The following is a 27,047-nucleotide window of genomic DNA, read 5'->3' on the forward strand; positions in this document are numbered from 1 at the left end:
CAAAATACTAAAATCCCTGCAGCCCTCAAAAAAGTTAGGGCCAAAGTTTGTGGAGCCATTTCCCATTAGAAGAATAATCAATCCTGTCATGGTAGAATTGGAGCTCCCTAAGACGCACAGACAGATTCACCCAATTTTTCACTGCAGCCTTCTGAATTGAACTATAATTGCCCCTAAGGTCAGCTGCAGCTCCTTCCCCTCCTCCAATCATGGTAGAAGGCGAACAACATTTTGAGATCAAGGAGATTCTAGATTCCAGAAAACACCATGGTTCCACCCAATACCTAGTAGCATGGAAACATCTGCCTCCATCCCAAAATGAATGGGTTCAAAAACATCACATCAGAGCTCCTAAATTACTCAATAAATTTCATGCTGCATATTCAGATAAACCAGACTAATCTTTTCTACCTCTTTCTGTTTTATTTGCTACAGGTGGATCTCTCCTTTTTCTAAGGGGGGGCAAGATGTCAAAACCCATTCCTTTCTGGGGAGGATCTATTTCAATTCTTTTTATTTATTTCTTTGGGATCTGCCATTCTCCTGAGGGGGAGGGGGGAAGGCTCTGGGGTATGCTTTCTGCTTTGCTACAATGTATCCTTTTTGCTGTTCCTATATACTTGCTCTTTGAACTGTCTCTCCCTTGTTGTCAACCTGAGGTGAGAAAGGAATGTGCCTCCAGCCATCTGGCTTATCTCTCGCTGTGGAAGAGAAAGGTGCAAAGACCCAACAACATCTTCACAGGCATGGGAATGGACCCCATTATCAGCTCCATTCCACGACACCTGGGGATTGGCTCATTTAAACTGATGGAACTATTGGGGTGAGGTTCACTTAGGACTCTTTTAACTTATTGATCTGAGCGGGAAACCCTCAGATCCTGCCTTTTATGCCTGCTATCAGATTCTCCTAATAAAAGTTCCTTTTGGAATGAAACGGTCCCAAGAGTCCCGCTTTCTTGGGATGAGGTTTTGAAGTGAGCCCTGACAGCACATATGAGAGTATGCACATATGGAATTGCCAATCATAATTAACATTCTTATCCCAAAGTCATGTTTTTATACTGCTCTTCTCTAATTGTCTACTTGTTCTTACAGCTATAACCAATATTTTAATAGAAAGGAAGATTCAGAAGAGAAATGTATTGAAATTATCTCTGTCAAATCCCCTTGCAATTTTGCATGCTCCTAAGGAAGCAGCAACAAAACTTACCATATTCCATCAGATAAGAACATGAATTTGTATTCTTCTTCTGGAAGAAGTTTAAAAAGAGATGCTTCCTCTAAAAATTCCCACTTAGTTTTGGGTTTGATTTGCTTTTCTATTAGTATGAAGGTGAATGAGACGATACTCACACAAACTATGACTGCATATAAATGTTTGGATCTACAGAAAAACAGAAAAAATCAGTTGCCAAATAATTCACCACTTTTCTATAATGAAGCCACAATTTCTTGCAAAAGAAAAAAGTATTTGTCTGGGGACAAATCAATATACCTAACAATTCAACTCAAATATAATCAATGCCTCTGTCATCTTTGTAATAAAGTTTTGTAACATGCATGTCTGCTTTTCCTGAAAACTTTCGCAAAGCAATAAGAATGAAAAGAAAAAAGAGTACATTAGGAATTATAATACCACATGTAGCTCAGGTTTACAAAACAGAAGTGAAATTATATGTTGAATATCTATTAAAGTGAATAGTATGTCATGTGCTGAGAAGAATGAATATGTTGAAAGAAGTAAAAATGGCCTTGTATTAGAATGTGCTCCTGCGCAGTTGTTATATGGAAGTCAAATTTGGATATATCAGGAAGAAAAACTTGAAAAACACTTTTTTCTCTTTATTTACACTTTACATTTCTCTTAGTTCTTCAACTTTTGTCTTTTTTCTGTGTTTTTATTTTATAATGAAATTTAATAAAAGGGAAGAATAAAGGGAAATTAATATATCAAGGAATGATGAATTGATCAAATAGAAGTGAAAAACAGAAAGTTGTTGAAGTTGATGAATTGAGAAATAAGAAATTTAAAGAACAAAAGGCAATGTATGATGCTGTCCATGGATCTGATGGAAATGAAAATTGATAGATAAGAATAGAAAATATGGAGATGTAGTGACTGATCTTGGTATAAACTAGATTTAGCTATGTTTCCATTTTTTTTCTCTCATATCTTTCATTTTTTGGTTAACAATTTTAATTCCCTTTCTTCATTTTGCCTAATGTTGCTTATCCTGAAAAGAAACAGAGTGAAGGATACTGTATGTATGTATGTAACTTGACAATATATATTGCCATCATTTTCATTCTCATGCTAGCTCTTATCATAGCATAGCACAATTACTTCATCTATTATTTCATTTGCACACATAGGTAAGAACATCTTCTCTAGATCCAGAATATTTACATGGCATGTAGCAAATATATTTCAGTTATGCAGAAATATACCCAGAGAGGATAAAACTAGCTGATTTTTTTTTCATGGCATGGGGTTGAAAATAACTTCTAAAGTATTTTGGAGGGAAACTAGCACAGAAAGCCACAAGGCACCTAACATCTAATATTCCTTCTTCCTACTGTTTCCCCCACAATAACAACTCTGTGAGACAAGTTGGGCTAAGAGAGAGCAACTAGCCCGAAGTTACTCAGTCTCCTAGTTTTTAACTTGATGCCTTAACCATGACTACACTATAGCTAGAAAAGCAGGAACTTGAGGGATATAGAATAGAGATATAGATATATCAATAAATAAAAGCTGGTAGTTATGACTTTATCAAAATAATAAAGGCAGAACAAAAATAAATTGTATTTTAATGCTTTGAATAAGAGGGCATAGTACTTTTATTTATGCTTTGCAAGAATAGAAGTCAACAGCCTTGCCAATTACAAAGAATGTGTTCAAGAGGTTCATACATTAATTTTTGAGTCTTCTATTAGAATATGATGCAACTGACCTTTTTCTTTGATTGTAATCTTTTCCCTCTACAACACTTTTGAATTTTTTTTGGTCATATCATGCTGATTAAAATTTAGCTCAAGCAGTTCTGAATATTTTTTTTATATTCCTGCCTCTGACTTTATTAATACTGAATTCTAGACACTAGCATAAAGATGTGAAGATCTACTCACCTTCAAAATTTTTGAATTTTCATTCTTAGAAGTTTGTGATTAATCAAAGGCAGTTAGTTGTATTATTAGCATGTATATCTCTACTCCTTTTACAGGTACATTTAAACATTCATTCTTACATAATAAAATGCCACCTCCCACAACTACAGTATATATATCAATATCCATCAGCCCCACCCAGCCAAGAATAACAAATCATTTCCTAACAATGATTAGTTCCACCAACCCATTAGATGTTAAAATCTATAATCAGCTAGTCTCTTCTTTGATTTATATATATTTAGAGAAGGGGTGTCAAATTCAATTTCATTGAGGGCCACATCAGCATTGTGGTTCCCCTTAGGGGGCTGGGTGGGTGTGGCCAGGGTGGGTGCAGCCTACTGGGCAGATTGAGTGGGTGTGGCCTATTGGGTAGGCGAGGCCAGCTCTACATTATTCACATCAAGGGTGCCTGTCGGGGCCTGGGCACGAGTGGGACAGATCTGAGGGTCTCTGGCAAAAGTAGGCGAGGGCCATTTGCTGGCCACTTCCAGGCGATGGTGCATTTCTTCATTCCTCACAAAGGGTGACATCTTCTCAGCATGCCCCAGGGGGCAGGGCTGATGCAGCAGGGGCTGGTTCCTTGCTGTTTCCAGACGGCCTTGTGGAGCTAGGACTGAATGCGTTTCAGCAAAGATGGCCACCACAAAATTGTACATTGGCTCCCAGCTGGCCTGGGCCAGGGCCAAGGCAGTGGGAGCCGTTCCCTCACTGTTTCCAGGATGGCTTCGTGGGCCACATGAAACCATTTTGCAGCTGCATCCGTCCCCCAGGCCTTGTGTTTGACATGTCTGTTTTAGAGAAATTGTTCTCTTAACTCACGAATGGAAAAGTAGATTTTGAACTAAGCATTTGATTTTTGAGCCCTTGTAAACAATGGCATACTTGGAAAGTTGTACAAATTTACAATCTGGTCTACGCACCACTCCATTTCATATGGTTTGATGTAGGAAGATTAGCTTTTAAACATAATTTAAAATAGTTGTTTGGTTTTTGAAATGTTTTATAGTTTTGAACCTAGTATCTCAGGTTGCAGAATGGAGGAACAGATTCAGGTACAATTATAATGAAATCAAATAGTTGTATGGATATTTGAGGACCCTAAATTTTTCATCTTTGGTTCTGAGTAGGATAACATTTGAGACATCTGCACCATTTGAGAGTGGTGCAGAGTTTCAGGGTTTTCTTGAAGGAGATATGGCAGCTCTGGCTAAGAAAGTTTGGCACAGATTCAAGTTGTACACCATGAATCTGTGCCTATTCCTGAAGAGGAAGGCCATCCAAATAGTAATTCATAGTTTTATCTCACACATATATTACTGCAATGTGCTCTACATGAATTCTCAGAAAATATTATAGGTTAAATTATAAAATTCCAATTTGGGGGATTCCCGGACACGTGATAGAGGGGGTATCTAGTGGAGTGAATTTGGACAGGATTTCTTATAAGAAATTACTTAGTTTGGAAGGGAAGGACTGGCAATTAAAATCTCTAGCTGAGTTGAAGCAAGAAAATATTGTACATTCTTGGTTTCAGCACAATCAATTGTTAGTTAGGTGGAGTTTAGATCAAAAGATTGGTATTACTTTAGAGGATGTGAATTTGATAAAACAGATTAAAGATCAAACTCGAGCTCATATAAAGAGAATTTATAATGTCTTAATAGAATTGGATTCTGAAACGGAATTAGTTAAAGACTGTAAAATGGACACAAAATATTCAAGAGCCAATTCTATTGGACACATGGGAGATAATTTGGGTTAGAAATGTAAAATTTACTCAAGCTCAAAGTTTGAGAGAAAATTTTTATAAAATGTTTTATAGGTGGCATTTGGATCCCCAAAAGTTGTCTCATATGTATCCTAACTTGCAGCCCAAATGTTGGAGATGTGGTAGTTTGGATGCAACTTATTTTCATATTTGGTGGACCTGTAGAAATGTAAAAGCTTTTTGGATTAAAATTTGGTGGAACATTCAGAATATTTTTAAAAGAAAGATAAAGTTTACTCCTCAACTATTTTTATTGGGTATTATAGTAGATGTTGATGCTAAACAAATTAACTTGCTGTTGACTTTAATAACAGCAGCAAGGCTGCTGGTAGGGCAATATTGGAAGAAGGATTGTTTGCCTACTATAGAAGAATGGACGCTTAAAGTGTCAAACTTAGCAGAAATGGCTAAGATTTCTGCTTATTTGAAGGATTACTCACAAGAAAGATACATTTCGGTTTGGAGAAAATGGATAGATTATATTCAGAATAAATATGGGACTAAAAAGTTCCATTTATTTTATGAATAAATTTTAGAGTATTATTACTGTTGTTATTATTATTATTATCATTAATAGTTTAGTATAGTGGAAATTTTATGATATTGTGTTGTTTAGATAGGATTTTAATTTGTTTATATGATTAAGTTTATTCTTAAATTGTTTACTTTGTGTTAAAAGAGAGTTAAAGCGCATTATATTTGTTTATTTATATAGTTGGTTAATGTTAGTTAGATTATGATTATTGTTATGTCCCGAGCCTTGCAAACGGGCTCGGGGCGTTTGCAGGCAGTCCCGGGCAGGTACAAGCTGCCCGGGACCAGACAGGCTGTCGCCAGCGCCTGTGCGCACGCGCGGGTGCTGGCGCGGGAAAAGTAACACATTGACCCGGGAATTGCCTATATAAGAGGCTGGGAGCTTTTGGGCGTTGCTGAAGCCTTCACCTGTAAGCTGAACACAGAATAAAAGAAAACCTGAGAACTACAACTGCTTCTCGTGTCTGCTTTTCGCCAAGGACTCAACAATTATTATATTTATTATCTTGTATTCAGCTCTGGGAAGTGGGGGAGGGGGGTAGGGTGGGTGGGTTTGGGGTATATTTTGTAATTTTTTGTAAAACTTTTCAATAAAAAAAAAGAATTCTCAGAAACTTTAGCTAATCCAGAACGCAGTGACATGGACATTCTGGGCACATCTTCACATCCCAATGTGACACCATTGTTCTGTGAGCTTCACTGGTTGCCAATTGGCTTTTGGGTGCAATTCAAGGTACTGGTAACCTCTTCTAAAAACCTTCATAGCAGGGGAAAGTTATCTAGAACAGTGTTTCTCAACCTCAGTAAATTTAAGAAGTATGGACTTCAACTCCCAGAATTTCCCAGCCAGAATTCTCACTGGGGAATTCTGAGAGTTGAAGTCCACACATTTTAAAATTACTGAGATTGAGAAACATTGATCTATTCTAGAATGCCAGCTTCTGAAGCACTTCAGCTAGTGGCTTCACTTACGGATTATTTACAGAAATTTTTCATGCTTCTTTGTTTTATTGCTATCATATATAAATAGAAAAGAAAAAAGAGCAATTCCAATATACAAGATTATGCGAAAGAAAGAAAGGAAGGAAGGAAGGAAGGAAGGAAGGAAGGAAGAAGGAAAGAAAGAAAGAAAGAAGGAAGGAAGGAAGGAAGGAAGGAAGGAAGGAAGGAAGGAAGGAAGGAAAGAAGGAAGGGGGAAGGAGAAGGCAATTCAAAGGCACAGAGTAAACACAAAGCTTGAATACAAAATCAATCCAGGATTTTAAGTCAAGAGTTGCTAAATTGTTCCAGCAAAGCAATTTAATAAATACAAAACTCTTCATAAATAGATAAATGTCAAACTTTTGATACCAAATTCAATATACTAATATCTTTAAGCCTCATTTTACTAGCCAAAATCAAATTAATAATGTTATGAATATTAGATCAAAATGGGACAATGCTGCACAGATTTAAAGAGTACGTGAAAGAATTTTCAATTAAATTACATTTCTAAAAAGCTGACACCTAGTATTCACTGTAGACTTTGAAGATAATCTTGGACAAATTAATTGGATTCTTTTATTTATTCTTTAAAGCATGAGACTATTGATTTATTTAATTAGAACATGTCAACTCAACATTAATTATGAATATTGGTCTTATTAACGCTCTCCAAATGACTATAAAAATAAGCAAACTAGGTTTGGAATCTTCCAAAACACTTTCTTATACAACTATATTTATATGTTTCAGAAGCTGTTAGCATGTGCTCCGAATTATGAAGTAAGATATTTTTAGTTCAGCATACTGCTATTCTGCTCTTTCAAGTAATCCAAGTTTTATTTGTAAGACATCAAATGTTTTTTAAACACTGAGAAAAATAAGCAGCTCTGGAGTATTAATGCTATTTCCTGCCCAAAAAATCCAACATAAAGCTTTACCTGCACTTTATAAATTAACTTGCTAGCCCAAACTGGTGTTCTCTAAAAGCAACTGGGCACCATTTCCAGTGGTTCCAGCATGAACAACTGGGATTATGGGCAGTGTTGCAACATGTATGACCTGAATCAGAGGTCTTCTTGAGAAATCTCTTGGGCATTTTAAGCGTAATCTTACATCTCTCCAATTATGCCCATGTGATGTGTTGCCTCACTAGAAACTCTCTAAGCCATATGCTATTATGCTGCTCCCAATGTAAGAATTGTAGACAGATCTTCATTTATCCAATCTCAAAGAAATTTTTGGGTGCAGAGTGGGATTTCTATTTGTTGTTAACTTCTTTCAGGCAGGTCATCAAAATAGTCTCCATTTGCCATTTTGTTCTACTATCTGTACAATACAGGTACAAATTACAACCAGAATTGGGACCAGAATTTCTATTGCTAAGCAGGGTGATTACTAAGTATGTTGTGCCAGATTTTATGACCTTTTTTTTAAAAATCATGATTGTCAAGCAAATTATTGCAGTTGTTAGGGGAATCATGCAGCCATTAAGAGAATCCAGCTTCTCCCATTGACTTTGCTTGTTGTAGGCTTGTTGTAGGAAGGTTGCAAGAGTTAGACGCACAACCCTGGGACATAGCAATTGTCATAAACACATGACAGTAGCCAAGCACCAAAATTTTTATCATGAGACTATGAGGGATGCTGCAAGGACTGATTTTGAATCACATTTTTTAGTTATCACTGTAATTTCAAGTGGTTGCTAAACAAATAGTTATAAGCAGTGGTGGGATTCAAATATGATAGAAGTAAAGGAAAGGTCTTCAAAATTTAATACTGAAAGAGATTTAAAAAGTCAACTTCAAGAGTATGAACATTTCGATCCTGGTAATCCAGGACATCAAATGATTTTGAAATATCAATTTGTATGGAAAGCATGGGAAGATTGAGAAAATAGACACATGGGAAACTAAAATAATAGATTTATTACCCGTAAGAGAGGATCAGAAAGTATATGGGAAGAGAGAAGAGGAGAGAGATAAACATAAGATAAAAATGATGGTTCAGTTGGTGCAAACAGGCCAGCAAAGAGGATGGGGAGGAGTAATCAGGAAATCAGTAAGGGGTCTTGGGGGAGGTCTAGGCTGGGGGTGAGGATAGCCATTTGGCACCAGGGGATATAAACCCCTAAGGAAAATATTTCCCCAGTCCCTAAATAAATAAATGTGTCTTTTGTAAGGAGAAAGGACACTGGGAAAACGAGTGCCCTAAGAGGAAGAAGGTGGAAGAACTAGCAAATGAATTTTGAGGATTAGGGGTGTCAGGAGACTAATCTGTTTTCTGGTCCAGCTTTTTAGGAACCACTATAAACCTTAAAGGTTGGACCCCTGGAGGAGGAAAGGGTGTAGTCGGTGGATTCCGGAGCCACTAGATTTATGCTGAACTATATACCTCCAGGAATGCAAATTGGGAAAGGGAAGATTCAGGGAATTAGGGTAGTAGAAGTAACAATATTTAAATCTCCAGACAGTAGCAAAAGGCCTGGATTATGGTGCAACTTTGTATTGGTAAAAGGGAGCTGCAATTTGGCCAGGAGGAATTTAATTGGTAAATTGGAGTTGTTATTATGGGGAATGAAAGAGAAATAATTGTAAATATTATGTAAATAATATTATGTAAATTGTAAATAATATTATTCCTTGCCTTGAGCAAGGAAGCTCAAGGAAAAGTGGACCCTCTTATATGGGCCAAGAGGGCAATAGAAGAGAGGTACACATGGGTCCTTTAAAGATGACTTTAAAGAACCCTGATGAAGTAATTCACCAGAAACAGTATATAACAGTGATGGTGAACCTTTTAGAGACCGAGTGCCCAAACTGCAACCCAAAATCCACTTATGTATCATCAGGTGCCGGGTGGGCATGGCCCATTGGGTGGGTGTGGCCCATTGGGTGGGCATGGCTTTGGTGGTAACGGCAGACAGGGTGGGACTAAAAAGTTCAATCTATCAATTCCAAATTTGCGAGATCTTTTTCCTGCGAAAAGTTGAAATTGATTGATTGATTGAACTTTTTTTTATTTTGCACATGGTGGTGGAGGCCTAAAGCGAAAATTTTTTATAAAACTCAGCTGAAGGCCTAGGACTAGGGCGACAGTGCGCTTGCCCACAGAGATAGCTCTGCAAACTACCTGCGACACGCATGCCATAGGTTCGTCACCACAGGTATATAACATTACATTGGAAGGAAGAATGGGTTTAAAGCCCATGGTGGAAGGACTATTGTTTCAAGTCTGTGCTCCCCAGATGTGGAGCTTCTGATCATCAAATGCAGACCCTTCTATCTGCCTAGAGAATTTTCTGTTACCATTATCACAGCTGCGTATATCCCCCTGATGCAAATAGAGAAGAGGCCCTGAAGGTTCTCTGTCATACAATCAGTGACTTACAAACTACTCGCCCAAAGGGTGCATTTATTGCAGTGGGAGACTTTAACCAAGTGGATTTGAAAGTACCCTACCACATTTCCATCAATATGTGGACTTTGCAACCAGAGGGGACAATACACTGGATCTTGCTTATTCCAACATCAAGAAGGCTTTCAAAGCTACCCCCCCCCCATCCTCACCTGGGCTCCTCTGACCATCTCTCAGTGTTGCTTATTCCAGCATATAAACTTTTATTAGTCAGAGTGAAACCTACAGTAAAGCAGGTGAGGGTTTGGACACAGGGAGCTGTTGAAGCATTACAAGACTGCTTTGAGTGCACAGATTGGGGCATATTTAAGGAAGCAGCTACTGATAACCAATATACAAATGTTGAGGAGTATGCCACCATGGTGTGTGCATATATCCAAAAGTGCATAGAAGATGGCCACCACAAGCATTGTTGTGAAGGCTAATGAAAAACCGTGGCTGACTTATGAGGTCCGCAAGATGCTGAAAGCACGGAATGTGGCTTTTAAATCTGGTGACATGCTGGCACTTAGAACAGCCAGAGCAAATCTGAAAAGTGCCATAAAAGGTGCAAAGCAAGCCCACTGCCAGAAAATTCAGAACTTTTTTCAGGACCCAACAAACACTAGGCGAATGTGGAAAGGGATCCAGGCTATTATGGATTACAAAGTGACTCTATTGAGATGCAAGGATGACACAGACTTCCTAAACAAGCTGAATACATTTTTGGGTAGATTTGAGGCATCAAATAGCACTCCTGCTAGGAAATCTGTTCCCCCATCCTGATGAGCAAGTGCTAAGCTTTGATGTGATCTCTGTCTGGAAAACACTGCAGAAAATTAACATTTGAAAGCAGCAGGCCGAAACTTCCGGTGGATTTTGCGCGCGCGATGGCGGCTACTTTCTAGCCGTCTCTCCTGGGTAAGTGTAAGAACCACTATGAACAGCAGACACCAGCTGTTCAGCGGTTCAAAATCCCCCTCCCGGGCAAAGGGGGGGGTAGAGAGTGTCTGAATAGTGGTAGAGCCTCTTTTGCACCCCCCAAGTTTTTTTTGGGGGGGGTGAAAGGAGTGCTCCCACGGAGTTCAGACTTGTCTCCGCTTCCCAGCTGTTTTTGTCCTCAGGGACAAAACGAGCCGTTGCAAACACCTCCGTGCTTAAAGAGAACTGGTGAGTTTTTTTTTTATAAACGGACAGAGCTGAGTAGAGGATTTAGTTTTTGCTTTCTTTGATTTATTTGGATTTTAAGTTTTAAGACTTGCTTCTATTTTTATTCTCTCTTTTTATTTTTTTTTTTCTTTGTTGAAAGGGAAAGTAAAATGGCGATCGGCAAATCTCTCGGTGTTTTTTTTTTTTGAAGTTAGAATGCTGACCGGCAGGCTTTTTGGTGTTTCTTTTTCTTTCCTTTCCCTTTCCCTTTTTATTTTCTTATGATTGGAATGGTTGTTTTTGGTATCTCTAAGTATTTTTTTTTTGGAACGGACTTTTTCTATTTAATTATTATTATTTTTTTTTTCTTCTCCCTTCTTTTTATTGTAATGACTCTTTTTTGAAGGACTTTTTTCTGTTTAATTTTTTGCAATTTTTAAGAAGGAGTAAAGCTTTTTTTAATTCTTTTTCTCTTCCTTTTTTTTTTCTTTTCCCTTTTTTCTTTTTATTATAATGACCTTCTTTGGAGGGAGTTATGATTTTTGAAGGAATTTTTATAATTTTTTAAGAAGGGCTAAAGGTTTTTCTTTAAGATGGCTCCAAAGCGTCCAGGGATTTCTACAGCTTCTAAATCAACAGTTTCACCCTCTTCTGGGGGTCAGCTAATAACTATGAAGGATTTGCAAAACATGATGGGAGATGTTATAATTCAAATTAGGGCAGAAATGAAAAAGATTTTAGAGGAAAATAATAAGATCTTGAGACAAGATTTTGTTTTGGCTTTAGAAGGAGTTGCTTCTGTTCTTGAAAAGGTGAACTCCCATGTGGAAGAGGTAGCTGAAAAAGTGGACATAATGGAGGGGAAAATTGAAAGTATGGAAAAAGAAATGGAAAATGAGATTCTTATGCTTCAATATGGACAAATGGAATATGCCTTAAGAATCAGAGGCCTGGAAGAGTCTTTGCAAGAAGATTTGAAAGAAATGGTTGCAAAGGACTTTGCATTGATTTTGAATAAAGAAAAAGAGGGAATACTTAGTGAAATTGAAAAATTATTTAGGGTTAACTCTGTGGTGGCAGCACAGAAGAATCTGCCAAGAGATGTGGTAATTTACTTTGGTAAAAGATCCTTACGCAATCAAATTGTGCAAGCCTATTATAAGAAGAGATTTCAAATTGCTTCACAAGATGTCATAATTTTTAAGGAGATCCCATCTAAAATTTTAAGAAGAAGAAAGGAGTTTGCTTTTCTAGTAAATGAACTTAAAAAGAGAAAAATTCTATTCAGATGGGATATTCCGACTGGAATGGTGGTGAACTACCTGGGGACATGTCATAGACTTAATACTGTTTCTCAAGCAAAAGATTTTTATACTTCGGTCCTGGGGGTATGTGCATCGCCATCTATTAGGTCTCAACAAGTCCAGATTGAGGAGCAGAAGACAATTTGTGTAGCACATAACTCTAAAGAAAAGCAGCAACAGAAGAAGGTTAAGGAAGTTTCATATTCAGCGGTCTCTGAATCTCTGGGAGATGTTGGACCTACAAAGTCTTTGGAGCAATCTTCAAGGGTGGCTCTGGGAGAAGTTAGACCTACAAAGTCTTTGGAGCAATCTTCAAGGGTGGAATTGCTGCCTGAAATCGAAATTGGGAAATTTCAGCTTGAGGGGCACCAACAAGAGAGGAACGGGCAGAGGATAACTTGTACAACTTACAACTGTGAAGATCAACACAAGGAGGAATTCACTGAGGAAGTTTTACAGGTATCGGTCCCTGAGACTTGTGCAACATATAAATGTAAAGAAAAAGTAACATATAAATGTAAAGAGAAAGACCAACAGAAGAAGGAGGTTGAGGAAGTTTCACAGGTACTGATTCCTGAGCTGGTGGGTCAACCAGGACTTACAAACTCTTTGGAGCGATCTTCAAGGGCAGAATTCCACGCATTTTTTTCGATGCTTGCGGGCAAGAGAGACCGATATGGATTGTGCTTATAGTAGATGCAACTGGCTATTAGACAGAAGATTATGGATATTGAATGAAAATTTTAGATAAGAAGTTTGTGTTTATAGTGGGTGCAACTGGTTATTGGAAAATTATGGACATTGAATGAGAACTTTAGACAAGAAGTTTACTATTGAGATTGTGGGAGAAGTAAAACTTATATCGTTTTTGGAAAATGTCTTATGTAATGTCTAAATATGTGTTTTGGGATAATAATATATTTCAGTTTTAAGTTTTAAACCTTTAATGATAATATTGTTTAAACCTGTGTTTTGAAGGGATTATAATTTGTTTATTTCAGTGAGGGGATTCTAATAAATTTGTGTTTCGAAGGGAGTATAATTTGTTTAAGTTTCAAGTAATGCTTAAATTTGGTTTTTAAATATTATTATTAATATTTCTAAGAGAAAATAATTTGTTTAATTAAATGTCTAGATTTGTTTAGGAAAGAAAGTAATGCTTAAATCTGTGTTTTTGGAGAAAGTTTATATAGAATGATGATTGTATTTAGATTTGTTTAGGATTTAAAAGTGTTTCAAGCTTTTAAATATTATTATTAATATTTTTAAGAGAAAATAATTTGTTTAACTAAATGTGTCTAGATTTGTTTAGGATTTTTAAGTTTTTTTTTTTTTTTGGATAGGTGAGAAGATTATGAAGATTGAAGGAAATATGTATTTACTTTAAGTTTTCTAAGAGTATTTAGTTTTAATGGTACAACAAAGGTTTATATGTTTATTTTTTTGTATTAGGATAAAGAAAGAGGGAGAAATTAGATTTTACATTATAGCTATAGATATTCAAAGAAAGTAATGTTTAAATTTGCGTTTTTGGAGGGAGTTTATATAGAATGATGATTGTATTTAAATTTGTTTAGGTTTTAAAAGTGTTTTAAGTTTTTTTCTCAATTAAGCCTGTATTCAGCTCTGGGAAGTCTAGGGGAGGGTTTGGGAGGTTGGGGAGGAGGGGGGTGAGGTAGGGTTGGGGGGGGTATGGGAAGGGGATTTGTTTTTGTAAAAATTTAAAAATTTTAAATAAAAAAAAAAAAAAAAAAAAAGAAAGCAGCAGGCCCAGATAACATCCCTGGATATGTCCTTAGGAAATACGCAGGTGAGCTGGCTTGTGTCCTCACAGATATTTTCAATCTCTCATTGCAGCAGGCAGTGGTCCCATCATGTTTTAAGACAGCCATTGTTGAGTCCTTGGCGAAAAGCAGACGCGAGAAGCAGTTGTAGTTCTCAGGTTTCCTTTTATTCTGTGTTCAGCTTACAAGTGAAGGCTTCAGCAACGCCCAAAAGCTCCTAGCCTCTTATATAGGCAGTTCCCGGGTAAATGTGTTACTTTTCCTGCGCCAGCACCCGTGCATGCGCACAGGCGCTGGCGACAGCCTGTCTGGTCCCGGGCAGCTTGCACCTGCCCGGGACTGCCTGCAAACGCCCCGAGCCCGTTTGCAAGGCTCGGGACATAACACCCCTTTCCCCCGGGCTAAGACTACTACCAACATACAATTATTTCTTGATGCAGTGTTCTACTCCCCAGTGCTCCTACTGTTTACTGGCTTTTGTTTGGCCAGCAATGTTATGTAATCCTCTAAGTATTTAGGAGATTTCCTTGCTCTCTGTGACCTTCTCAGCTCTGGGTTTCTGACAGGTGTTCCCTGACTGAGGGGAGACGTGAGCCTGTTCTCCTTATCATGCCTTGGTGCCTTCCAAGGACTGTGCCCCAATGCCTGGCCTGCTTGCTCGCCCACCGGGCTCGTCAGGCCAGGGCTTCTGTCACTTTGTGACCTGGTTGACCTGCCTAGCTGTAGGCCCTCGGGCCCCTTGAAGTGATAGCCACTGCTGGGCGTCTCTATAGAACCTCCTAGGTCTGTCCAAGACCTGTCAGGAGGCTGTCCAATCCCTAAGCCCCGTTCTGTGTCCGGGCTCGTGTGGGTCTCTGTACCTTCCCTCACTTGGTTCACCTTGAGGTAATTTTCCACCCTGGCTACGTAGGACTCCCACCGCTCTGGATGTGAGACGTCGAACTCCGAAAGCCTTCCAACCTTTGCCATTTCAGGAGACGGGTCTATCAGCCAGCCTACCCCTGAATGCGCACTGGATTGGCGGGTAGCTGCCGAGTCAACACCGTTCCGTCATTCCGCCGCTCAGGACTCACTTGGGTAAGCTTACACCTCTTCCTTTCCAGGCGATGTAAGGCATCCCATCCTCGTCGCCAGTGTTAAGTCCTTGGCGAAAAGCAGACGCGAGAAGCAGTTGTAGTTCTCAGGTTTCCTTTTATTCTATGTTCAGCTTACAAGTGAAGGCTTCAGCAACGCCCAAAAGCTCCTAGCCTCTTATATAGGCAGTTCCCAGGTAAATGTGTTACTTTTCCCGCGCCAGCACCCGCGTATGCGCACAGGCGCTGGCGACAGCCTGTCTGGTCCCGGGCAGCTTGCACCTGCTCGGGACTGCCTGCAAACGCCCCGAGCCCGTTTGCAAGGCTCGGGACATAACAGCCATCATCTTGCCAGTGCCAAAAAAGTCCACAATTACAGGCCTCAATGATTACCGTCCGGTTGCACTAACATCCACCATTATGAAATGCTTTGAGAAGCTGATAAAGGACGTTATTGTATCTAGCCTCACGCCAGCATTAGACCCGCTTCAGTTTGCCTACCAACCAAATTGCTCTACGGAGAATGCTATTTCTTCTGTTCTCCATCTCAGCTTGAAGCACTTAGAGGAAAGAAATACTCATGTGCGTTTGTTGTTTGTCAACTTCAGTTCGGCATTTAACATAATCATTCCCCAGCATCTAGGAGACAAACTGGGCCTTTTAGGATTAAACACCCCTTTGTGCAACTAGATTCTTGATTTTCTTACCAACAGGCCCCAATATGTGCAAGTTGGAACAAATACCTCTAATACCATTTTCTTGAGCACAGTTCTCCTCAGAGCTGTGTCCTAAGTCTGCTGCTATTTACCCTGTTGACTGATAACTGTTGTGCTAGGTTTGCCACCAACCATATTGTGAAGTTCGCAGATGATACAACAGTAGTGGGCCTTATTCATGATGACAATGTGGAAGCTTATCGAAAAGAAGTTGAAGGGTTGGTGAACTGGTGTAAGGAATTAGATTTAAATACTAGAAAAACCAAAGAGATCATTATTGATTTCAGAAAGGCAGGCACAGCCTGTGCGTTAATGATTCACCTGTGGAGATGGTTACCGGCACCAAATTCCTGGGTGTGCAGCTAACAAGTAGGCTGGCTTGTCGCTCAACAGCGAGAAACTAGTGAAGTAGGCACAGCAGCGCCTGCATTTTCTCCGTCGCATGAGAAAAGCACATCTTCCTTCTCCTATCCTTACCACTTTCTACAGAGGGATGATCGAGAGCATCCTGTCATATAGCATCACGGTCTGGTCTGGAAACATTACTGCTTCAGACAGGAAGGCGGTGCAGAGATTGGTGAAGATGGTTGAAAGGATCATTGGCAGTTCCCTCCCTCCCATCCAGGACATAGCATATAAGCATTGCTTGAGCAGGGTCCGTAAGATTATCTGGGACACTACACATCCTCTTCACAACCTGTTTTCTTTGTTACCTTCTGGGAGGAGGCTTTGTGGTATCTGTAGCAGAACATCCAGATTCAGCCATAGTTTCATTCCATATAGCATCAACCTTGTAAACTCTCAAGCTTCCTCCTTCCATTATATATTCAAGATGGACAGTGTTTAATATTTATTTGTTATGTATATGTAGGGGTGTGGGTCTATACATATGTTGTATATAGTATGTTTAGGTGTGTGTCACGTATGTGTTTCACTTTGAGAGCAGGCAACTAAATTTCATTTTTGATGTGTGCTGTTGTGACCACAGTAAAAAAATGACAATAAAGGTTATCTTTATCTTATCTATTGCAGGGGGGTGAAACAATCCCTTTACACATTTTTAGTTTGTTACTTTTTTTAACCCAAGAATTTCTGCCTTGGAAAAAGTAAGAGATGCAAAAAAAAAAGAAAGAAAAAAAAGGAGGGGAGGCAGTTTCTGTCTGCATATTTGTTTTTTGTTTTCTTGAAGAACAGAAATTGGGTAAAATTTTCTAACTGTAAGAATAATTAATAATTAATCAGTGGGATAATTGTCTCCAGAAAATGTGGATGCTTCATTATTGGAGGTTTTTGGGAGGTTAGAAAATGATAGGGTCTGAAATGGATAGAGTTTCTTGTTTCAGTAAGGGGTTGGACTAGAGGACCTCTAATGTCCCATCCAACTCTGATGTTTTGTTTTTGTATGTGTGGCATGTTTCAGTGATTTTCCTTTGCATTTTAGTTTGGATTTATCCTTAATAATGCATTTGAGGGTATTCTTGTCAAAGGAACAATCCTATGATGTTTTATTTAACATCTGATAAATATGTGTCTTTGGGATTCCTTGCTATTGCAAAAGAGATGATTAATTGCTGCATACTGTGTGTGTTCAATTTGTTTTTCCTTAGAGCCAAGGGGGGAAGGGAAATCTTTATAGAAAACCAATTTGGTTTCAGGGTTATAGCCACAGGCTACAAGGTTGGAGAACGTTGAGTTCAAATCCTGCTTTGGCCATGAGGGATGGCTGTTTTGAGGCTGGTTTATTTTTGTTCAGCCCCAGGAAGGAGGTTTTGGCAAGCCATTTCTGTAAGTGTTATGGCAATTTTCCTTCTGTTTAATGCTTTGAGAATAGTTCTCTGTAACCAAAAGTTTTGTATACATTTTTACTCTAATTTGGTGAATGGGGGAAGGGGGAGACAATCTTTTGTCTTCTCAGCTATCCTGTTGTTCTTTGGTGAGCTGCCACAAGAGTGATTTGAATATTATCTGCCTGAGACAAAATGTTGACTCAATGCTGATCGGTGAGCCTATGTGCTTTACCTTTTAAAATCCTGAATGTGTTATGTTATTTACAATAAGTTTACTGAGTTATATTTTTTCATAACATGGTATCTAATCAGGGTGAAAGGGGGAGGAGAAAGAAAAATTTGACAATTTTTGATAGAACTTCCATAGACAAGTATAGTCTATCTGACACCGGACAAATGATTTTTTTTTTCTTTCTCCACTTTTAGCTGTGGAAGCAAATATATTCTTATGTAGCTTCCCAGTTTTGTAAGATCTTATTCTGGGAATTATCAAGAAATGGGAAAGCAACTTTTTCACAGAAGAAAGGATTGAGGGTATCTAGCAAATAAAGCCCAATTGGTATGAAAGGAGGTAAAATATCTAGGATATATTATAGTTGAAGGGGAAAGAAAAATAGATAGTAAAAGGATTGAGGCTGTAGTAGATTTATAATTATCAAACAATAAAAATGTCATTAAGGGAATTCTGTGGTTATCACAAGATACCGCAAGAATGGTGATCCAAAAACTATATGAAAGGAGTCATTCCAGAATTAAAGCATAGGTAAAAATGTTTTTGAAATTCTATGCTACCCTTGGAATTTATGGGATAGCCCAAAGGGTTACAGAGGGATGTTTGATATATAAAAAGGGTTAATAAAGAGTTAAGGCTCCCAAAGGAGGAAGACCAATAGCTATATGTGGAACAAGTGCTAGGGCAGTGATGGCGAACCTTTTAGAGACCGAGTGCCCAAACTGCAACCCAAAACCCACTTATGCATCGTTGGGTGCTGGGTAGGTGTGGCCCATTGGCTGGGTGTGGCCAATTGGGTGGGTGTGGACCATTGTGTGGGTGTGGCTGTGGTGGTAACTGGGTGGGACTAAAAAGTTCAATCAATTCCAACTTTGCAAGATCTTTTTTTTCCCGTGAGAAGTTGAAATTGACTGATTGATTGAAACTTTTTTTTTTTTGCACACAGTGGCGGAGGCCTAAAGCGAAAAGGTTTTATAAAACTCAGCTGAAGGCCTAGGACTGGGGCAACGGTGCGCATGCCCACAGAGAGAGCTCTGAGTGCCGCCTCTGGCACCCATGCCATAGGTTCGCTACCACTGTGCTAGGGTCTCTGTCTTCTCTTTGACAGGAAGACTTGGTGGCATAAACACCAATTTTGGAATTTTCAGTCCATAAGATCCAGCCAGGACAGTGGGTGCTGATTTGTAAATGGAAGGAGAAACTTTTACAACCAAAGAAAGGAAGTTCCTTATATTGAATCTGCTGTCCGGAGGGCTGAGAAGGGTTGGATTCACTACACATGAGCAAAGGTGGTGACTGGACCTGAAAGAGGCTGGACGGTCATTCCAGGACAAGGATTGAAAGCCATGTTTAAAAGGATTTGAAGGATAGTGGACCAACACCCATACCTGTTTTAAACTTCTCTATTATAATTTCAGGTGACCCCAGACAAAGAACAAAGATGTTGGTGATGATCATGAGGGAAGTAAAAGTGGTTTGTTACAGATAAAACCAATAACTGAGATAGAAGTCACACCGTTAGAAACTGAAAATGTAGAATTGTAAATTGTAAGAATTAGGTGATAAATGTATATTTTTTGTTATTGTCAGTGTGATTGCTGTTGCTGTTATTGCTATTGTGATTATGGATCAATTTGTGGGTGTGAAATATTGTGAAATAACCATGAGGGCTGGATTCTAATTTTAATATTACTGAAGACACCAGAGCAGCCTGGAAAATAAAGCTAAAAATTTGTTTGTGGGTTTTAAAGGTAGATGCCAATCATGAAGCAGTAATGGATATTGCAAAAGTAATCACGAAAGTAGCTAAAGCTCCTGAACAAAAGTATAAAAATATGTGGAGTGATTGGAGTTGGTTAACTAATTGGCTTCTCAATTTTGGATGGCTAAAACAAATATTTGTAGGACTTATGTGTTGTGCATGCTTGCAATTATTTCTCTATATGCATCTCCTTTAACCAAAGTTGTAGGAAAAGCTTAGCAAAGCCTTAGGAAAAGAAGAAGTTATACAGTTAATGGTTATAAGATTTTCTAAGCATGATAATGAAGACCTTTCAGTGTAATAAAAATTAAAAGGGGGAATTTGATAGAAGTAAAGGAATGGTCTTCAAATTTTAATATTGAAAGGGAAATTTAAAATTGAATTTGCTGCAGTGGAAACTTATTGCCTGGACAAACAAGCTTACCAAAAACTATAATGGCTGGGAAATAGGAAATGATAGCATAAAGGCAATGTTATACAGTGCTTTTTTCTTAAAAAAAAAAAAAAGGTGCTGGAACTCACACACGTCATACAACCCGCCTTGCCTACCCTATAAGGTTCCATCCAAAAAAGGTGCCGGAACTCTGTTCTGGGCGTTCTATGAGAAAAAAAGCCTGGTGTTATGTCTTCAGTTCTTTAGGCTTGAATGAGGCAGAGGCATCGAATGAGTTTGGCAGGGCTTCTGCCCGTGGCGGTACAAGGAGTTGTGCATTGGCAGAGTAGAAAATCTGCCAGTCTGTGGTGCCAATCCCCTGTGACAATCCATTTTAGTGATTCCTTGGCTGTGCAGACCATGTGTTCCACTTGGCCATTTGAGGCCCGGTGAAAGGGAGCCGACGTGGTGTGCTGTATTAGATTTGCTCTGAATTCAGAAGTGGTAAACTGAGCCCCATTGTCAGAGACTAATATGTCTGGAAGTCCATGTGTTGCAAAGATTCTGTGCAGTTCCTGGATGGTCCTGGTAGTAGTCATAGCAGGGACTGGTTCGACCTCTAACCATTTAGAATGGCTATCTACCAATATTAGAAACAGCTGTCCCTAAAAGGGCTCAGCAAAATCGATGTGGATTCTTGACCACGGTGTGTGTGTGTCCTCCCATCGATGGTCAGGGGCTTGTGGCATCTCTGGTCTGGATTGCTAGCATGTGTAGCAATCTCGATGGCTTTATCTAACACTGGCCATCAAAGGTAGCTCCTCACAAGTGCCTTCATCCGCACTATTCCCAGATGACCTTCATGCAGAGTCTCTAGGACCCTGGGCCTAAAGAGTTCGAAACTATGATCCTACTTCCCCAAAGGATGCACCCCTTATGAGCTGAAAGCTCATCTTTTCTCATGAAGAAACTCTGAAATTCTGGCCCTCGACATTTGTCCTGCCATCCTGTGTGTACCCAGTTTAGCATACGACTCAGCATTTTGTCAGCTGCTGTCTCAGCAGCTATGTCCCCAGCGTGAAGGGGAGATTCCAGCAAATCCTGGATAGCCAGGATGCGTGCAGCCGGAGCTGGATCTGGCTCCATATGTGGCAGGGGCAACCTGCTCAGGCCATCTGGATGGCCCATTTCCTTGTGAATCATCCTTTAGCTGTAGGCTGACAGGAAGATAGACTACCTCAGCATTCGAGGAGACAGAATCTGAGGTGTCTGTTTTTGGTGAACAACCCTAGGAGTGGCTTGTGGTCCATGAAGACCGTGAACTGGCGGCCATACAAGTAGTCATGGAACTTTTTAATTCTGGCCACAATGGCCAAAGCCTTCTTATCAATTTGCGTGTAGTTGCGCTCTGCAGACAATAGGGTCCTGGAGTAATATGCGATGGGCTTCTGCCTCCCATCAGCCATTAAGTGACTTAACACAGTCCCAACCCCATATGGGGATGCATCACATGCAATGCAGACAGGCAGCTGCTCATTGAAATGAGTGAGAACTGAGTTCGATGACAGCAATGATTTGACTACTTGGAAGCTACTCTTGTGGACACTGGTCCACTGCCACTGAGCTTGTCTATCCAAGAGCCGGTGTAACGGCTCTGCCACTGCAGCCTTGTTTGGGAGGAAGGCATGGTAAAAATTCAAAAGGCTTAGGAAAGCCTGAAGCTCTCCCTTTGACTTCAGCCTAGGGGCCTGCTGGATTGCTTTTAATTTAGATTCTGCTAGATGAATGCCTTCGGCACCAAGGAACTCAGTTGATGCAGAACCGTTGAAGGACGGCCTTAAGCCATTCAGTCAGAATCTCAACCGATTCCCCAGCAATGAGGACATCATCAAAGTAGGGGCAAACCCCTGGAATTCCCTTGAGCATGCACTCCATCACTCCCTGGAATAGCCCTGGGGCTACACTTACCCCGAACTGTAGGCGCTTAACCTTAAAAGCCCCCCTATGGGTGACAAAGGTCTGGGCTACTGCCATGGCCTTGTCCACGGGCAGTTGTTGATAGGCCTGTGCCAAATCTAATTTGGTTAACAGGCGGCCTCCTTGCAATGATGCCAAAATATGGCTGCACAGCTATTTATACAGTTAGCCTCTAGATGGCAACCAATAGGTTTGAAGTAACCCGCCCCAAACCTCATTATCAGCTTGGAGACAGCCAGTCTGGCTTTCATAACAGCAACTGTTAAACAATACAGCAATGTAGGTCAGACATTAAGCAAGTGATTTAAAACAGTTGTGGCCAATACATTAAAGGCAGGATGTAAGATAAATACGTAGGCAAACATTAGCTGGGTCTTAGAGTGGGAAAGGAAGAAGACAAGCTATAAAAACATCTATAAGAGGAAATGGTTATCCAGGAAAATTTAACTAAACTGAAAAACAGAAAATAACCTATTGTTCTAAGGGGCCCAGAACTCAAAACCAACAGTTGAATATGTCTAATATTTTATATTATTTTATTTTATATAATATTTATTTTATTTTATTTTATTTTATTAATGTACATATGATGTATGATTTAGTATGTAGCAGGAAATAGGTAGGAGGTGGTCGGAAAGAGTGTAACCTCCTAGTACCTCAGTCAATGGGGAAAGAGGAGGATGTGGCAGCCGGGACAGGGCTGTATAAAGAAGGGAATGTTTTGGGTTGAAACTTTGGAGAGAATCAAGCTTTGATAGCTTCTCTCCCCACTTATTGCAATAAACGAAACAAAAGGCCTTCACTATGTCTTGGTTGGTTATTGATCAGGCAAGCTTGCCTGTGGTCACGAAGCAAAGTGGCCAGGAGCACATAACAAATCCGTTCTCTGTACAGATGCCACTTCCGGAAATCCATTCTGGGCCTGGGCAACAAAAAATTAGTTATCCGTTCTGCCAAAGTGGTGCTATCTGGCTGAATCCCACCACTGATTATAAATCAAGGACATTGTGCCATTGTCTGTTTCGATAAATTAATCTTTTCTAATAATTAAGGTGACCAACTTTTTTACAATGAAAAAGAAATTGAAGAAAAAATATCATAAATAAAAGAAACATTTTATTCATTGCAACAATAATACAGAATACACTATAATATGATAAATGAATAATAAAAAACATTTGTAACAATAACATTTTATATTTTAATTATGCTTACATGCCGTGCCCCCGCCCACAGCTGCCCCGCCAGCACTGCTGCCCTGCCATGTAGAGCGGGCCCCGCAGCTCCCAAAGCACCAGCTGCACTGGCTCTGGCCCTGAGGGGTAGCCCACCATCAACACACCCCACCTGCCAGCCCCACCGCTCATCCTGCACAGCCCTGTGTAGAGCAGACCCCGCAACTCCCACAGCATAGGGGCAGCTGGCCGCTTCCGCCCCTCACATCCCGCCCGCAGCAGCCCCACCACCCCTGCCTCTTGCGCCCGCAGCCATTATTGCCCTTGCAGGGCTGAAGATCAAGAGAAAGTTACTGTGGCATTGCCACTCTAGTCTCCTCCAGGTAGGAGATGGTGTACTTGGGTAGCAGGGAGGGGTGCAAAGTTCCTGCCAATTTGCCTTCGCTGCAGACAATTTACATGTGCAAAGTTTGCCGGCCAGGTGTTTTAGCGTGCTCAGCAGCAATTCCTATTGGCTTTTGAAAGCCAATAGGGGGAGTAGCACAGCTCATGCAAAAGTTGAAAAAAGCCATCAAAAAAAGGAGCCAGAATGCCGTTCTGAGCATTCTATGAGAAAAAAAAGCCCTGCAGATTAGTCTTCAAATATAGAAAAGGAGGACATGTAGGAGGGCACTTTTCAAGGGAGGACAGAACTCACAAAAGGAGGACTGTCCTCCCTAAAGGAGGACGGTTGGTCACCTTACAATAATAACTAGAACAAAAAGAAATTGTTTGGCAATTGTCGTTGTTGGGGAGAATATCAGCGGTAAAAATTAATGTTCTACCAAAGTTTCTTTTTTTGTTTCAAATGTTACCTATTCTTAAAAAAGATGCAAACTTGGATGAGTGGCAAAAGGGTATTAATAAATTTATCTGGGCTGGGAAAAAACCAAGGGTAAAGTTTAAGATTTTGCAGGATGTCCGAGAAAGAGGTGGGCTTAAAACACCCAATTTGAAATTATATTATGATGCAGCCACCTTAACTTTGATAAGTGATTGGTTTAATTTAACAAATAAAGATGTTCTTTCTATTGAAGGGTGGGATTTACTGTATGGTTGGCATGCATATTTGATTTTTAATAAAAAAGTTGATCGGGTTTTTAAATTACATATTTTAAGGAATGCTTTTTTTCGAGTTTGGAAGAAGTATTATTATAGGTTAAATTATAAAATACCTATTTGGGGGATTCCTGGACATGTAATTAAGGGTGTTTCTAAGGGGATGAATTTTGATAAAATTTCGTATAAGGAGTTATTAATTTGGTCAGGTAAAGATTAGCAATTAAAATCTTTAGACGTATTAAGACAAGAAAACATTTTATACTTATGGTTTCATTACGCACAAATTGTGGATAGGTGGACAGTAGATAAGAAAGTTGGAATAACATTAGGAGATGAAAATCTGATCGTTCAGATTAAAGATCAGAATCATGCTCATATTAAAAGAATCTATGATGAGTTAATAAAATTGGATTCGGAAACAGAGTTAGTAAAAGATTGTATGATTAAATGGGCTCAGAATATCCAGGAACCGATCTTATTGGATCAATGGGAGAATATTTGGATTAGAAATGTTAAATTTACACAGGCCCAAAATCTGAGGGAAAATTTTTATAAAATGTTTTATAGGTGGCATTTGGATCCTAAAAAATTGGCTTGTATGTATCCTAACTTACAGCCCAAATGTTGGAGGTGTGGTAGTACTGATGCAACTTACTTTCATGTTTGGTGGACCTGTAAGAAGGTTAAAGCTTTCTGGACAATTATTTGGTGGAACATTCAAAAGATTTTTAAAAAGAAGATAAAGTTTACTCCTCAACTATTTTTATTGGGTATTTTTATGGATTTAGATGTTAATGAAACTATTTTAATGTTGAATTTAATAACTGCAGCAAGATTACTTGTAGGTTTATATTGGAAGAAGGATTCGCTGCCTACCTTAGAAGAATGGACACTTAAGGTTTCTACTTTAGCAGAAATGGCAAAAATTTCTGCTTATTTAAAGGACCATACACAAGAAAAATTTATTATAGTGTGGAGAAGGTGGATAGATTATATTCAGAATAAATACTGAACTTTAAAGTTCCATTTATTTTATGATTAATTTTTTCTTGAGGTTATAATTACCATTTATAGATTTTTTATATTTGATTTATAGTAGATTTGTTTATGTTGTTGTTGTTGTTGTTATTATTATTATTATTATTAAGTTTAGAGAGAGTTAAGGGTAGTGTATGAATTTGTTTATTGTATAGAATTTTTGTTGTTGTTGTTTTATTGTGTTTGTTTTGTTTATAATAACCCTGTATTTTGCTCTGGGAAGTGTGGGGGGGCAGGGGGGTAGGGGTGGGATTAAGTATATATAGAAATATTAAAGTATGAAATAGATGGAATAATTTAGAGGGAGGTGCCGCTCGGGTGTTTCCCCTGAACTGTATCCAAAGAGGGATAAGAGGGGAGGAGGAGGGAAGGAAGGAAGTTGAATGGGAGGAAGGGGTGAGGGGAGAGAGGAGAGGAGAGGAGAAGAGAAGAGAGGAGAGAGGGAGTAGGGAAGTAAGGAAGGAAGGTCGAGAGGACGGATGCAGTCGGGGGGAGATAGACGAGCAACACCTAAGGTCTTATTTTCAAGGTATTTTTCTCTTTTTTTTAGTTTTATATATAATGTATGGAAAGTAATATATATATTGAAAATTCAAATAAAATTTAAAAAAAAATAAAAGAAACATTTTATTCATTGCAACAATAATACAGAATACACTATAATATGATAAATGCATAATAAAAAACATTTGTAACAATAACATTTTATATTGTAATTATGCTTACATGCCGCGCCCCCGCCCACAGCCGCCCCGCCAGCACTGCTGCCCTGCCATGTAGAGCGGGCCCCGCAGCTCCCAAAGCACCAGCTGCACTGGCTCTGGCCCTGGAGGGTAGCCCACCATCAACACACCTCACCTGCAGCCGCCCCACCAGCACCACCACCCATCCTGCACAGCCCTGTGTAGAGCAGGCCCCGCAGCTCCCACAGCACAGTGGCAGCTGGCCGCCCCTGCCCCTCACACCCCCACCCTCAGCAGCGCCGCCGCCCCTGCCTCTTGCGCCCGCAGCCATTATTGCCCTTGCAGGGCTGAAGATCAATCTCCTCCAGGTAGGAGATGGTGTAATTGGGTAGCAGAGAGGGGTGCAAAGTTCCTGCCAATTCGCCTTCGCTGCAGACAATTTACATGTGCAAAGTTTGCCGGCCAGGCGTTTTGGCGTGCTCAGCAGCAATTCCTATTGGCTTTTGAAAGCCAACAGGGGGAGTAGCACAGCTCATGCATAAGTTGAAAAAAAAACATCAAAAAAAGGTGCCGGAACGCCGTTCTGAGCGTTCTATGAGAAAAAAAAGCCCTGCAGATTAGTCTTCAAATATAGAAAAGGAGGACATGTAGGAGGGCACTTTTCAAGGGAGGACAGAACTCACAAAAGGAGGACTGTCCTCCCTTAAGGAGGACAGTTGGTCACCTTATAATAATAACTAGAACTAGAATAATAACTAGAACTAAAAAGAAATTGTTTGGCCTAACTATTGCTGTCTTGCTTTGGTAATCAGCATTTGCATCATGGACAAATTTCATGCAAGCATGGGAAACATGTACATGGATGGGATGTACTGAGGGAGGGAATAAGGGAGTATACAGGAATGACTAGTGTCTTCCTTATGATGTAATAGCTCTGTTGTCTGATTTTCATTACCTAACAAAGTTTATAAGGCAATGCTACTAACTTTCTAAGGTGTGGCGTGTCTGGACGTAACTCTGCCAGTGTTCCAGATTGTTTTC

At 39.6% G+C, this 27,047-nt stretch overlaps 1 protein-coding gene across 1 annotated transcript in view; it reads right to left on the reverse strand.

Annotated features, from left to right (window-relative positions):
• B4GALNT2 (beta-1,4-N-acetyl-galactosaminyltransferase 2) overlaps window positions 1-27,047 on the reverse strand; it is a 63,584-nt gene that overhangs the window by 31,644 nt on the left and 4,893 nt on the right.

The sequence above is a fragment of the Crotalus tigris genome, unplaced genomic scaffold (assembly GCF_016545835.1).
Source record: "Crotalus tigris isolate CLP2741 ecotype Arizona unplaced genomic scaffold, ASM1654583v1 scf7180000024472.5447098, whole genome shotgun sequence".
Classification (NCBI taxonomy): domain Eukaryota; kingdom Metazoa; phylum Chordata; class Lepidosauria; order Squamata; family Viperidae; genus Crotalus; species Crotalus tigris.